Source organism: Tupaia chinensis, unplaced genomic scaffold, assembly GCF_000334495.1.
Source record: "Tupaia chinensis unplaced genomic scaffold, TupChi_1.0 Scaffold000105_1, whole genome shotgun sequence".
NCBI lineage: Eukaryota > Metazoa > Chordata > Mammalia > Scandentia > Tupaiidae > Tupaia > Tupaia belangeri.
The window spans coordinates 2,660,744-2,674,945 of NW_006159569.1; positions in this window are offsets into that span (position 1 = coordinate 2,660,744).

Below are 14,202 nucleotides of genomic sequence, written 5' to 3' on the forward strand. Positions count from 1 at the left end.
CAAAACTAGAGACCAGAAGGTGGTACAACACTCTTGGGAGGAAATCCCACATAAGAAGTTTCCCTGTTCAAGTCTGGAGACCTCACAGAAAACTCTGGCACATGGTTGTCCATGATCCGGGAATGGTTGAAGGCTGGTGGTACACTGTGGCATCAAGCCACTATTGGAAGGTACGTTCTCTCTCAAAAAACAAAATAATTAATTAAGGACCAGCAGTTAGCATAATGGCTATGTCATTGGACTCCCACGTAGTTGACTGCGGTTTGAGTCCTGGACCTGGTGGCTTAAACTCATGCTGGGTGCGTGTGCGTGCATGCCCAAGATCCAGAGAGGAGAATGGAGAAGGGATTGCAGCATGGTCACCCCCCCAGGGGGTGATTTCTCACTTTCTGTCTCTCTGTCTCTCTCTGTCTTTCTCGCGAGCACATGTGCCCTACAGCAAAAATCTCTCTAAAGAAAAAAAAATTAATTAAATTTAAAAAGATTAGGTCAAGTGTGTTCAGGTGATCATAAGGTCATCCTGTTCCCATCAGAGAACTTAACCAGGCACTGCTGTATGAAATGCCTTGCTATTCCCCACTCGCATTTGTGACTGTTGCCTTTAAAATCATCCTGAAATCTATAAGGCCTTTCCATACATTATTCAGGTAACTTGGGTTTTGTGGTCCATGAGAATCATCTTATTCTGGGACAAAAACAAAACAAAACAAAACAAAGCCAAGAAACTCTCTCTCTTTTTTTGTTTGTTTGTTTGTCTTAGGGTGTGTACACTCACCAGAGAGAAAAAGACAAGAGAAAGTGAGAGGAAAGTGATAAATCACCCTCGGGGGTATGACCACACAGCAATCCTTCTCCTCCATTCTCCACCCAAGATCTTGCGCACGCAAATCCCTGGAGTGATTTTCAAGCTACCGGGCCTGGGATTTGAATCATGGTTGGTCATGTGAGAGTCCAGCAATGTACCTATTACACCATTTGCTGGCCCTAACCCAAATAAAATTGTTTGCTTTACTTTTACTCAGTTTTATAGGTTAACAAAGATATCTAGCATTTTATAATTCCATTTTCCCCAATAACTGACAAATAAATAGTATCTTAGAAGTTTATTTATTTTATTTGTGATAGACGGCATATTGCACATACCAGAAAGTGATAGCTAGAGACAAGCAGCCCCAACAGGATCTTGTCACATTGCAGTCTCCTTTCATTGGCCCCTCCATCTCCTCAGAAATTCCATACATACACCCTGCAAGTTTTCAGGCCAACCCAGGGATTCAAACCTGTGAACACCCATGTGACTTCCATCACTGGGGTTCAATGTGCTGTTGACTGTGCTACAAGACTGGAACTAATAGTATTTTTCTTAGGTATTTTATTTGATGGGTAAGGAAATAATCAATGTGGCATATTCAAATAACTGACTCAGTAAACTAGAGACTTGATAATGCCAAAGTCTGTTTGATGCCAAAGAGAAGTCCTTTTATGATTATATTATTCTGAATTTATGATCAAAATATGAAATTTAAGACAGAGGCCTTTTAACTTCCTAATTCCTACACTATTGGTAAATCACCACCTGGTCCCACAAATTCATATTTCAAGTAATCATATATGGAACATCAGAGAGACTGAAGGTCAATCACTATCGGCATTAATTGTGGGTTTTATTCCCCCCTTAAACAAAAGGTATCGAAGGAGTCAATGCACATAGCCTACAGAATAATTTCTGGACATCTTCATTAGTCATCATTTCCATTCTCCAAAAATTCCATACATATGCAACAACTGGTTAGAAAAATGTTCCCATTTGTTTATTAACATATTTCTCTCATTTCTATGATATTTTAACTTTTCAAGTCCACTTTCACTCCCTACCCCAACCTTGAGAGTCAAACCGTGCCTATATGGTAGTTTTCCATAACTGGGAGAAGCCATGACATTTGAACCTACTTGGAGGGAAGTGTGCAGACACTACTGTGAAACATAACTCTTCCACTGGTGTGTTTCTAACAAGGATACCATCTTTTAAAAATAAATGCTTCACTTTACTTTGTTGCTCTTACTTCCAAGAGGAGCAAGAGCAGAAATGATGACCATGACCATGGTTCACATCACGTCTCCAGGCCCAAGTTAGTGATGGGGTGGTTTCAAAGTGTCCTCCCCTCCTCCCCTACAAACCCCAACCAATTTGACATCAAGCCAAATTGGATTGTTCTTTCTTCCCATTTGCCCTACCTGCACATTCATTTCTGTGCTCAACTTAGACTATTTTCTTTGGACAACCCATGGAAAACCTAGTTTACAAAACCTTTATTAAATCAACAATATAAATTCCTCAATGTCACCAACATAGAACAATATCTTAGATGAGGAAAAAAAGAAGGAGAGAAAAGAAAAATAGAAATGAAGGGTCAAAGGAGGGAAGAAATTATTTGTAAGACATTTGGAGATTACAATCTTTCCTTTAAAATGCAAGGTAAGTCACTAGAGGCAGCTTTTAAATGTCAGTAGTTTTGCTACTTATTTACAAAGTGACCTTGAGTACATTTTGTATTACTCTGGATATCAGTTTCTTTATTAATATGCATGTGTGTGTGTGTGTGTGTATATATACACACACACACACACACACACACACACACACACACATATACACATACACCAGAACAAACCTGTTAAAATAATGGTGGTCATAAGTTTGGTGATCAAAAATTGTAGTTATTTTCATCATTACTATTAATAATAAATAAGGGTAAAAATATCTTTTGCAATACTTAGAATTCTCTCGATATTATGTTGTCTTTCAGCACAGAAATACTCCTTGTGTCATGTGAAAATTAAAAACAACAAGAGGAAACAAGGCTAAATAATGTAATAAAAGAATCAGGGGAACATAAGTGCTTGCACACATTTAAAATACTAAATAATTACGCAAGCTTCTCTGGGTGCTTCAGCTTTACTTCTGGGAAAAAAATACTGTGCACCTCCATCTCTAACTGAACACTTAACTTGCACATGGTGCAAATTTCAGCCAATCATCATAAAATGAATAAAACGATAATGATTCAATAATGGTTGTGTTTTTTAAAAAACTATTATATTAGTACCACATAAATGTCAAAGCACTGCAGAAGAAAGTGATGATTCTTCTTACTGTGTGTCTTTTTTCTTTTAATTTCCTACCTACATTCAGAATTTAAGGGAATTGAAGAGAATCTTTGCACAAGTATGTGTGTGTGTGTGTATGTGAATCTATGTACATGTATTCTTGGTTTTCAAGGTGGTAAATAAATGAGAAAAAAATTAAATAAGTCATAGTTCTTGCATTAAAGAACTTGCAGTAATACGTATTATGGTAAATATATTATCTATTGGGACCAGCAGCTGGTATAATGGCTATGTCACTGGACTCCCATATGGCCAACCCTGGTTCAAGTCCTGGACCTGGTTGCTTGAAAATCACACCAGGTGTGTGTGCATGTGTGTCCAAGATCCCAGAAGGAGAATGGAGGAGAAAGGATTGTAATATGATCATTCCCTTGGGGGGTGATTTCTCACTTTTTCTCTTTGGTGAGCACACATGCCCTAAGGCATCTCTCTTTCTCACTCTCTTCCTCTCTCTCTCTCATGGATTATATATGTAATCTATATAGAGATTACATATATAATCTATTATCTACTTTAATTCATAACATTTCAATCCTATATTTTTCTCTAGAAACTTTTCTGTTTTATCTTTCATATTTAAATATCAACCTATGAGACAGTAAATTATTTCATTTAATTATTTTTATGATGAGAGAAAACTATAGAGATAGAGACAATCACCCCCATGGGGTCCTTATTTTGTGATCTAGCGACAGCTTCAGCTGGCCAAGGTCATGGACATGTCCATGTGAGAAGGAAGTCTCAGGACATAAACCTAGGATTTTCCCATGCTGGTCAAGTTGTGTTACTGTTGCACTGTCACCTGGGACCTGAAGTTCTCCTTCTTCATCTCTCTCCTTTCTGGGATTCCTTTCTCAGTCCAAAAGACAATATACTTAAACAAAGGTTAAGCTACTATACATCACACCATGACTATGGTCAACCCTTAACCCCACCCAGTAAACGTAGATTCCTCTCACTGTGCCAGACTCTTCTTTAAGGTTTTCACCCACTTCAAAATTGTAATACCTTTGTTTATTCTACAGCACTTAGAGGTAGTTCATTTCTTTTTTGCATTTTTCCCAGAATAATTATCTTAGCCATTACTGTGTTGCTACGAGAAATACCTAAAACTGATTATTTACCAAAAAGTAGAGATTCATAGACTCACAATTTTGTCAGCTGGAAAGTCTAAAGGTGTAGGGCTGGTATCAGGGCAGATGAGAAATGGTCAAAAGAAGTACAGAGAATGGTGTAGAGAGAATGAGCTAGAAGGAACTCTCTTTTATAGCAACCAGCTCTCACAAGAACTCACATCTTCTCACAAGAGCTATAATTTACTAAGTCTTACAAGACATCATTAATCTGTTCATGATAATGTCACCTCCATGATATAATCACCACAATTTGGGCCAGTTGGTGATGTGGTGGGTAAGGCAGCTGGATACCACATGGCTAACTATGCAATTTGAGTCTCAGACCCAACATCTTCAAAAACATAGTAGGTGCATGTGTTTGCATGCCCAAAATCCTGAAAGGAGAATAGAGGAGAAGTAATTGTGGTATAGCCATTCCCCATCAGGGGTGCTTTTTCACTCTTGCTCTATCTCTCTGTTTCTCTTCAGCAAGCATATACATATTCTAGCACATTAAAACAAAATCACCATGATTCAGTCACCATCCACTAGGCGTCACCACCTCCTTAGACCGAATTCCCAAACATGAAACTTAGGAGGACAAACCATTATCCAAACCATAATTGCTGTAGGTTATCATTGTTATCTGTAAAGATTTGTCCTTCTGGGAAATTATTTTGCCACATAAGAAGTTAACCTCCCAAGGCAGGTTTTTAAAAAGAATGCCTAAGAGAGGACTTAAGCTAGTATCTGTTCAGTACCTACTATTCACAGAACTAAGAATTTTATAAATTATGCTGTGAAATCACTGCAACGTTTCTGTTTTCAGTATCCTTATTTTATTGAAAATATGAAGACTATTTCTGTGAACTAATACCCCATATTTTCACATTAAATTTAGTATGCAGACCTAGTATTGTCATGAGACTATCAGGCTAAAAATGTTACATACTCTAGTGAACCGTGTGGCTTTTTAAATTTTGAAAGCCTATGAATAAAGGTTCTTACAAGGAGAACTGAGTCATATGTAACTAAAAATAATTATCAGATAGTATTTTAAGACTCCATGTGAATACTGAAGAAGGACATCTGGATTTTCCCCCATACTAATAATATCTGATACAGTACATCTTTACCCATTGTATATTATGGTCTGTAACAAATCTTTTGCCAAATGACTGATCAATTCAATAAAACTGTAATTTAGAAAAACAAATAATTATAAAATCCATTCAAGAATTATTTACTTAACAATTACTATGTGTCATATACTACATAATTTCTGGGATTATAGGCAGAGAATATAGACATAGTCACTCTAGAGTTTATTGCTTATTTAGTAGGTCAGACTTAAAAACAAATGAGAATGAACTACCAAAAAAAGTGGAATTTCAAAATACATTACATTCCCTGAAGGAATTCTATAGCATATGCTGAGATTATGTGAAAGTAGGTACTTTGGTTTAGAAATGGGATCAAATAACATATTTTGTATTGCTAACATGCTGCTCCCACCGTGAAATTCCATGATGGCTTCTTACCCTCTTATGCTTTCTATTTGGGGCTCATGTTGATCAGCCTCTGTGATAAATGCATGACTGAACATGTACTATTTACTGATATGGGAAAAGTTCAGATTCATAGAATTTTCTGTCATTCTCTTCAAGAAGAAGCAATGTTGACAGACATGGGGCACTTAGGGTCAGGTAGGAGGCCAAGAGACTTAGAAAGCTTTATGTGACAAAAACAGAACCACTCAGTTCATCAAAAAGTGTAATAGCAAAGATGTGAACATTTAAAGAAAGATTGTCATGGAATTTATATAATATATTGGTATATACACATTTTTCTTCCTTCTTTTGTAACAGACCTTAATGTGCATGAGGCTATTCAAAATTATCATATTTATTCTCATGTTCGTCATCATCAATGGCAATTTGTCTGAGAGGAAAATAATTTGCTTCTAGAACATACAACAAGTATTTGGAACTATGTGATTTACTGATAACTTACTGTTGCAGAACTCATCTAGAGAAATGTCAACTTTTGTCAAATAGAGTTGGATCTTGAGAAAACATTGTTAGAAGTACCGATGTTTTTTGCCACCATGGTGGCAAAAAAAATAATCTCAGCATATTTGGGAGGAAAACAGTCTCAGCTCTGGAGAGCTGTGCTTAGCTTAGTTTAGGGTGAACAGGAAAGAGGGCTCTTATTCTCCCATTTGTGCACACAGATGCTCATTTAGATATGCCAGAATCTCTCTGTCCTCACCTTTCCATTCTGAATGCTTTTATCAGTACATGAGTTTCCCACTTGGAGGCACTAGAGTACTGTATTGCTTTTATGTCCTGCTGGGATCTGGGTAAGTTTGTTCCGACTTGTCTAACCTGGCCACACACCCATCCCTTTCTGATGTCTTACTGTCATCCCAAGACTTCGTCCTAGAGGCCAGAAAGAGGCCGTTTTTGTCTCCATACAAAATTTATTGGTGCCTCAGCTCTGATCTGTTTCTCCATACTATCTTAACAGAAAAATATTTTTCTTCAGTCCAGGTAAGGAGTGGGACCAAGAGATGACTTTCTCTTATCTATTTGTATCTTTTTATATTTGTTTATTTTCTTCTATACATTTCAAATATACTCTAATGTTTATAGTTTTCTTGAGAGCTGTGGTATTCAAAATATAAAATATAAAAACTTACATTTTTCTCTTATTCTTCTTGTTTATTCATTTATTTAAAATTTTATAGTCTTTATATTTCTGTTAAATAGTTAGGATTAACAACATATTATATCTTCTCTCCAAAGAGAGGGAGAGTGAGATACAGTTATTTTCTGAGATTTGCAACTTCCTTGCAGCTTATCAATACTTATTATATCTCTTTTCTGCTTTATTCCTTTTTTATTATTTATTTGTCTATGTATTTTTGCTAGATGTTGCATGCACTCACGAGAGAGAGAGAGTGTGTGAGAAAACATCCCCAATGGGGGATGGCTATGCCACAATCCCTTCTGCTTCATTTCTTCTTACAGTATTTTGGGCATACACATATATGCACCAAGAGTGTTTGTCAAGCCACCAGGTCCAGGACTCCCAACCATACAGCTGACAAAATAGGAGCAAACTGCCTTAACCACCATGCCCCCAGCTGGCCTATGTCTTACTTGTTTTTTTTTATATTTTAACATGAGACAGTGAGTAGAATCCCCAAAGTATCCAAAGGAAGATCAAGGATATTCCTAAACTAGGAGCAAAGAGATATAGGTTACTTTTGTATTATAACTGCCTTACCATATTTGAGAGCTCTTTGGGCTTTTTATTTTAGAGAGAGATTTTTGCTAGAGGGAGTCTGTGCATGCCAAAGAGATAGAGAGAGACAGAAAGTGAGAACTCACCCCTCAGGGGAAATGGCCACATCACAATCCCTTCTTCTCCATTCTCCTCTTGAGATTTGGGCACACAGACACACAAGCCCTGCATGAGTTTTAAGTCAATGAGTCCAGGACTCAACCATGGTCAACTATGTGGGAATCCAGCAACATAACTATTATACCGTCTGCTGGTTCCAAAAGATCTTTGAATCATACATTGCACCAGGCATGGCCCAGCTACAATTCTTAAATTCAGCTACAGTTTTTTTTTTTTTTTTGGAGAGATTTTCACTGTAAGGTGCATGCGCTCACCCGACAGACAGAGAGAGACATAGTGACAGAAAGCGAGAAATCACTCCCCAGGGGGGATGGTCACGCCGCAATCCCTTCTCCTTCATTCTCCTCTCAGGATCTTGGGCGGGCACGCACACACACGCGCCCGGCGCGAGTTTTAAGCCACTGGGTCCAGGACGTGAACCGTGGTCAACTACATGGGAGTCCAGCGACATAGCCATTATGCTAACTGCTGGTTCCCAATTCAGCTACAGTTCTTAAAAGAGTAAATTAATATTGTTGGTCTCATCCAGTATATTTTATTTAGTTAGTTAGTTTTTTTTTTTTTTTTTTTTTTTTTTTGCCACAGGGCATGTGTACTCTCAGGAGAGAGACAGAGAGGAAAAGTGAGAAATCGCCCTCAGGGAGAACAGCCATGTCACAATCTCTTGTCCTCCATTCTCCTTTAGAAATTCTGGGTATACACACACATGTGCCCAGATTGATTTTCAAGCTACTGGTTCTGGAAATTAGCTATGTGGAAGTTCAGAGTCTCAGGCATCATGTCTCCTTCTGGCCTCTTCCACTACATTTTAAATTTGTATATTCCATGACTTTCTCCAGCCATTGGGAGAAAGTCATAGAAGTGGAACATAGTACACACATGAAGACATGGATAGAACACAGTAAGTCAGACATTGAATGTGATATGACTTAACAGAAAATGTAAGATGTGAAATCTCAAATCAGCTCATTCATGTTCTGGACCAATCTTACTATTAACTAAGCTGTATGACCTGAGATAACTCATTCTGTCTTCCTCTTAGTTGTATTTGTACACATAAAAAGATGGCTTGGTAAAGCTTTACTAACTCTATATTTTAAAAAACTCCAATATTCTTGCCAGTTACTTGCTCAACTCTACATTTTCATGTCAAATTGCTGCTGATATACATAGATACATACATACATATAGATGTGTGTGTATTTTTTTTTTCAATATCACTACTTAATTTTGAGTTTCTAGAGAGGAGAAACACCATCAAGTTAACGTGTAACACATCAAAACACAATTTGTTTTAAATGTTGTGAAACAATATGCTTGATGCATATTTTGTATACTGGTATATTTTATTTTAGTCTCCAGCTTTAATTCCGATTTTTATCCTTCCTGCGCCTAAGAACTTATCTATAAGGTTTTGGTTATAGGATTAATAAGGGGAAGTGGTAGGAAAAGGTGACTGAAAGATTCTCTCCTTTGACAAGAAAGAGTTGCCTCAGACCATGCTTCACATCCTTTATGAACTTCTCCTTCTACCCTCTGACCTTGTGGCTACAATTATTAATGAGAAGAAATGTAGTGTTTCAAAAAAGCAAAAACTCTTTTCCACCTTTTTTTTTTCTCTTGTTTTTTTTTTTGAGAGGTTTTTGCTATAGTGTGTGTGCACTCGCCAGACAGACAGAGAGAGACAGAGAGACAGAAGGCGAGAAATCACCCCCTAGGGAGGATGGTCATGCCGCAATCCTCTTCTCCTCCGTTCTCCTCTAGGGATCTTGGGCATGCACGCACACGTGCCCGGTGTGAGTTTTTAAAGCCACTGGGTCCGGGACGCGAACCGCAGTCGGCTACATGGGAATCCAGTGACATAGCCATTGCGCTAACTGCTGGTCCCTTTTTTCCACCTTTTTATGTACTTCCTTCTTCGTTCATTCATTTGGTCAGCAATCATCTTTGGTCTTGGCTCAACAGAACACACTGGCCACTTCTCTTTCTAGATTCTAAATGACTCAGGCTTATTCTAGGGTAGGGCTGTCTCTCTCTTTTCCTCATGTTCTTATTTCTTACTCTTCTCCATCTACATCTAACCTTAATAAGTCTCGATTATTATACTAACGAGAGAAAAAAGGTTCCAATTAGTGTTTGTTTCTGATTAGGAAATCTGTGCAGACTTTTTAATAAGGGCTTGAATTGGGATATTAGACACTTAGACACCTAGGAATAAAGTGCAGCTTTGATTTTCATTCTATTCTTGTTTGTTGCAAGTCTTCCTTTTTATGGAAAAGAGAACTGAATTTCACAAGAAGATGTAGGTGTTTTATTCTTCTTTGGAAAAGTATTTGTTTAATTTCTTCTAGAACACATTGTACTTTTTTTGATAGCTTAATCTTGCTATATTTCCTTTAAAAAAAAAAAAAAGAAAAAGAAAAACTTAAGGCTCCTAAATAGTCAGACAAGAAGCCATTTTAAAGCTGAGATGTTTCTTGGCTGGTTCTGGGAAGCTATGATCTAAATTCCATCTTCTAGACTCCTGAAATATTCAGATAATTTAGGGCAACCTCAGTCCTCTCACTGTCTCTGTCTGTTTCTGTCTGTCTCACACTCTCTCTTTAAATTTTTTATTTTTTAAAAAAATTTTTCAACTACTTCTCCTCACCTTGTGCCTTTTTTTTCACCTGCTAATTTCAGAAGCCATTTTAAAGCTGAGGTATATCCTGGCCCATAGCTAACTGCGCTGTTTTCATTTTACGTGTAAAAAAATGTTTTTTCCCTCTTTTTTGGTAGTATTTTTCGAGGTTTTCTCTTTTCTTTTTTTTAATTTTTGCTTTTATTTTTTTAACCTTTTTTCCCTACTCTAAGCTTCATTCTCCACACACTGAATATTTAGATAGGGCCTTTGTGCACAGTAGTCAAGCATCTGAATACTTTTAGAGTCATTGAAACCCTCAATGTTTATTGAACCTCCTGCTTTAAGGAAGAAATTTCTTTTTATAAATCTGAACTAGTAATCTCTTTCTGTGGACACTACTTTGAGAAGCATAGTGGAGGAAAGATTTTGTCACAGAATGACCAGAAGCCACTGCAGAGGCACAAGAAATATGAGAAACCGAGAAAAATATCACTCCTCTAAGGGAAAAGAACAATCCATCATCATTCACAGAGAGTACAGTATAACTCATGGAAATGTCTGATAGAGAATTCAGAATATTCATAGTGACAAAACTAAACGAGATGCCAGAGCTGAGAGATAATGAACTCCAGGAGATACAGGACAAGAGAGACAATGAGTTCCAGAAGAGAGTTTGTACATAAGACTGAACAGGCGAAATAGAATTTTATGACTTTTGAGTGAAACATTGCTGATTTTTTTTTTTTACTATGCTTTGTTTTCCCAATTTAAGCATTTTACTTTCTTTTTGAGCTGTTGATAGGTTCAGCAATTTGCTAAAATATTTTTGTTTGTTTCTTTACATGGAAACAAATTTTTCTTCTTTCCTGACCCCTCCCCCCACAGAATTGGAAAATATTTGGGAGGATTCTTATTTTGAGGTAGAAGGATTATTTGCATAAGTTCAATAATGCTTGTTGCATTGAATCATAAATTAGAAATACTCATTATCGGTCAGTGCTTTGACTGGAATGTCCTAGGTGGATCTCAAGTAAGCTAACAGAAGCTCTTAGAAAGATGGCCTGGTATCATAAATAGTTCTGCCTGGCAGAGAGGATTAGAGAAGATGCATGAAAGAATTTATAACATAAAATAACCTGGACTTTTCCAGCTCAGCATTGTAATCAGTAGAGATAGCAAAAGAGCAACCACACCAGAGGATTATCTTGAGAAAGACTTTGAAGGAAGAAAAAGAGACTGATCTTTGCCAGCAGATAATAATCTGATTATATCACAGAATAATTGGTAGGCAGGGCTGAACTGAGATGGTTTGTGTGACTTGTGTTCTGGGTATTTGCTTTTCAACAATTTGAGTAACTGACATGTAAATATTTTCTCAAAAATATTTAAAACCATACTGTTTCTATTGTTATAGAATCACAAACAAAATTATAAAAAATTATAAGAAATATTTTGAACATTATCTTTAAAATTCAGTATTTTGAAATTTCAAAAGTTGTTTATCAACTGTTAAGAACTATGGTGTATGGGCAAAATTATTTTGATATGTAAAGTAAATGCAGAAAAAAGTATAAATAAATAAATGAAAAAAATTTAAAAATAAAACTTACTGTGTATATTTGAAGTTTGTAATATGAGATATAGGGCACATATAAATAGTAGAATGGTTATTAAAGTGAAGCAGCTTAACATATCTATCTCTTATATTTATGTGTGTGTCTGTCTGTGACAAGCAGCTAACATCTACTTGTTTAACAGAAATTCATAATACAGTGGAATTTCATTAATTAGAATGCTTATGGTGTACATTACATCTTTAAACCTGTTTAACCTCCAGATCCTTTGACCGACTTTTACTTATTTTCCCCCCCAGTATCCTGCCTATGGTAACCACTGTTTTATTCTCTCTCTGTATATTTGAAAGTTTTTCCTTTTGAGTCCACGTGTATTTGGGATCTAGAATATTCTTTCTATTTATGACTTAACTCACTTAATATCCCCAGTTCAATCCACAGGATGGTAAATGGTAGTATCTCATCTGTTTTTAAGGCCAAATAATATTCACATATATACATTTTATTAATCTGTTCCCTCTCAATAGACACTTATCTCCTTATCATGGCTATTGTGAATAATGTTGCAATAGGGCAGTGCAAATATCTTTCCACGGTGGTAATTTCTCCTTTGGATATCCCAAAAAGGGAATGCTAAGTCATACAGTAGTTCCATGTTTATTTTATTTTCTTTTAGATTTTGGCCACAGAGTGTGGTGCATGTACTTGCCAGAGAAAGAAGGAAAGTGAGAAATCAACCCCAAGGGCAGATGGCCACATTGCAATCCCTTCCTTGCATTCATTGGTAGTAATAAATTCCATGAAGGAAATAAAGCACTTAATACCTGTATTAATTTCAACAACTTATTTACCTTCTTTGATCCCTGGTTTATTCATACGTTAAAAAAACCTTTAAATGATATTTAGGTTACCTTTTATAAGATAATGTTGAGACAAAACTTGTTTATAAACATAAAAAGTTACTTGATAACTGTAATCTGAGTTCTTTTAGGGGAGAAAAAAATAAAAGACCTATTCTCTCTTTCATTCACATAAACATTGGAATTATCCGGGAATGTCAGATTGCTTGTTTTTAACCATCTGTTCCGTTCCCCTCAATATGGGCTCCCCTTTGTCTCCCCTTTGAATAGGTAGCTTGTACGAAATCTCAACAAATGTTCACACAGATTTTTAATAATTTTAGCAATTCATTTGGAAAACCTTTGTGTTGTAAACCCAGACCTCAGTACTCTGAGTTGGCAAGTCTGGAAGAACAGAAACGAAGAGCTGAAAATAGGCACAAGATGTGCTTATTGGTCAGACTGAAGCCTCAGCACAGGCCACTGGACCACATTTGAGTAAGTGGGAGGTTCTGACAGATGCTTAGGGACTTTCATACCCTAGTGGCTTTGAGCATTTTGACCCTCTATCAAGGAAAAGGTTAGAAAATTGCAATTTGTTGATAACTTACATTGTGCTTGCATTTTTAAAATGTAACATTCTCTAAAAGTTCTCTATTAAAATTCTCAAATTATTCTACAAACTTTCTCATAGGTTTCCACAGACAATGCTGTAGGAAATAGCTAATCTTGCTTCTCTAAAAGAACACTTGAAGTTCCCCTTGTTTTCTGATTATACTGTCAACACATTACAGCATACATGGAAACACTGAGAAGTTTCTTTATCAGATCATGGGACTCCAAACAAAACATGGAGTCCTCATGAACTCTTTAGGTTTTTATTGTTATTAGTAGGAATAGCTACAAATATCAAATGCTTATTTTATATTGCCACATACACTTAACACAGTATGCATGTGACTCATGAACCACAAGAGATATTTCCAAGGTAATTTTGTTACTTACAACTTAATATGAAGCTAAATAACATGAGTTCATTTTTTTTTCCTCTCACATAATTAAAAGCACAACAGTAAGCTGTCCAAACCTCATATGACAAATCTTAATGTTACTGAGACCAGTCTTTAACTCTAGTATCCCTAAGATGTGATAACTCTTGTCTTTATGTCTAAATTTGACTGCTGGAACATCAACTATCAAATTTATGTTTAAGGCCTTAAGAAGAAAAGGAAAGGCAAGAGAGGTCCTTAACTGACTTCCTTTTAAAGAGATTTTGTGAGAGCCCAACTTACTGTCTTCCTATTACACCTCAATGGCCATGCCAATTAGCTAGCAAGGCTTGAATGTAAGATAATTTAATCTGGGCATATTACCAACCAAAGGAATGAAGGTGTTCTTTTATTATTCAAAAAAGAAAGGATATTAGGAATCTCTGCTGTGACTCAGTTATCCGA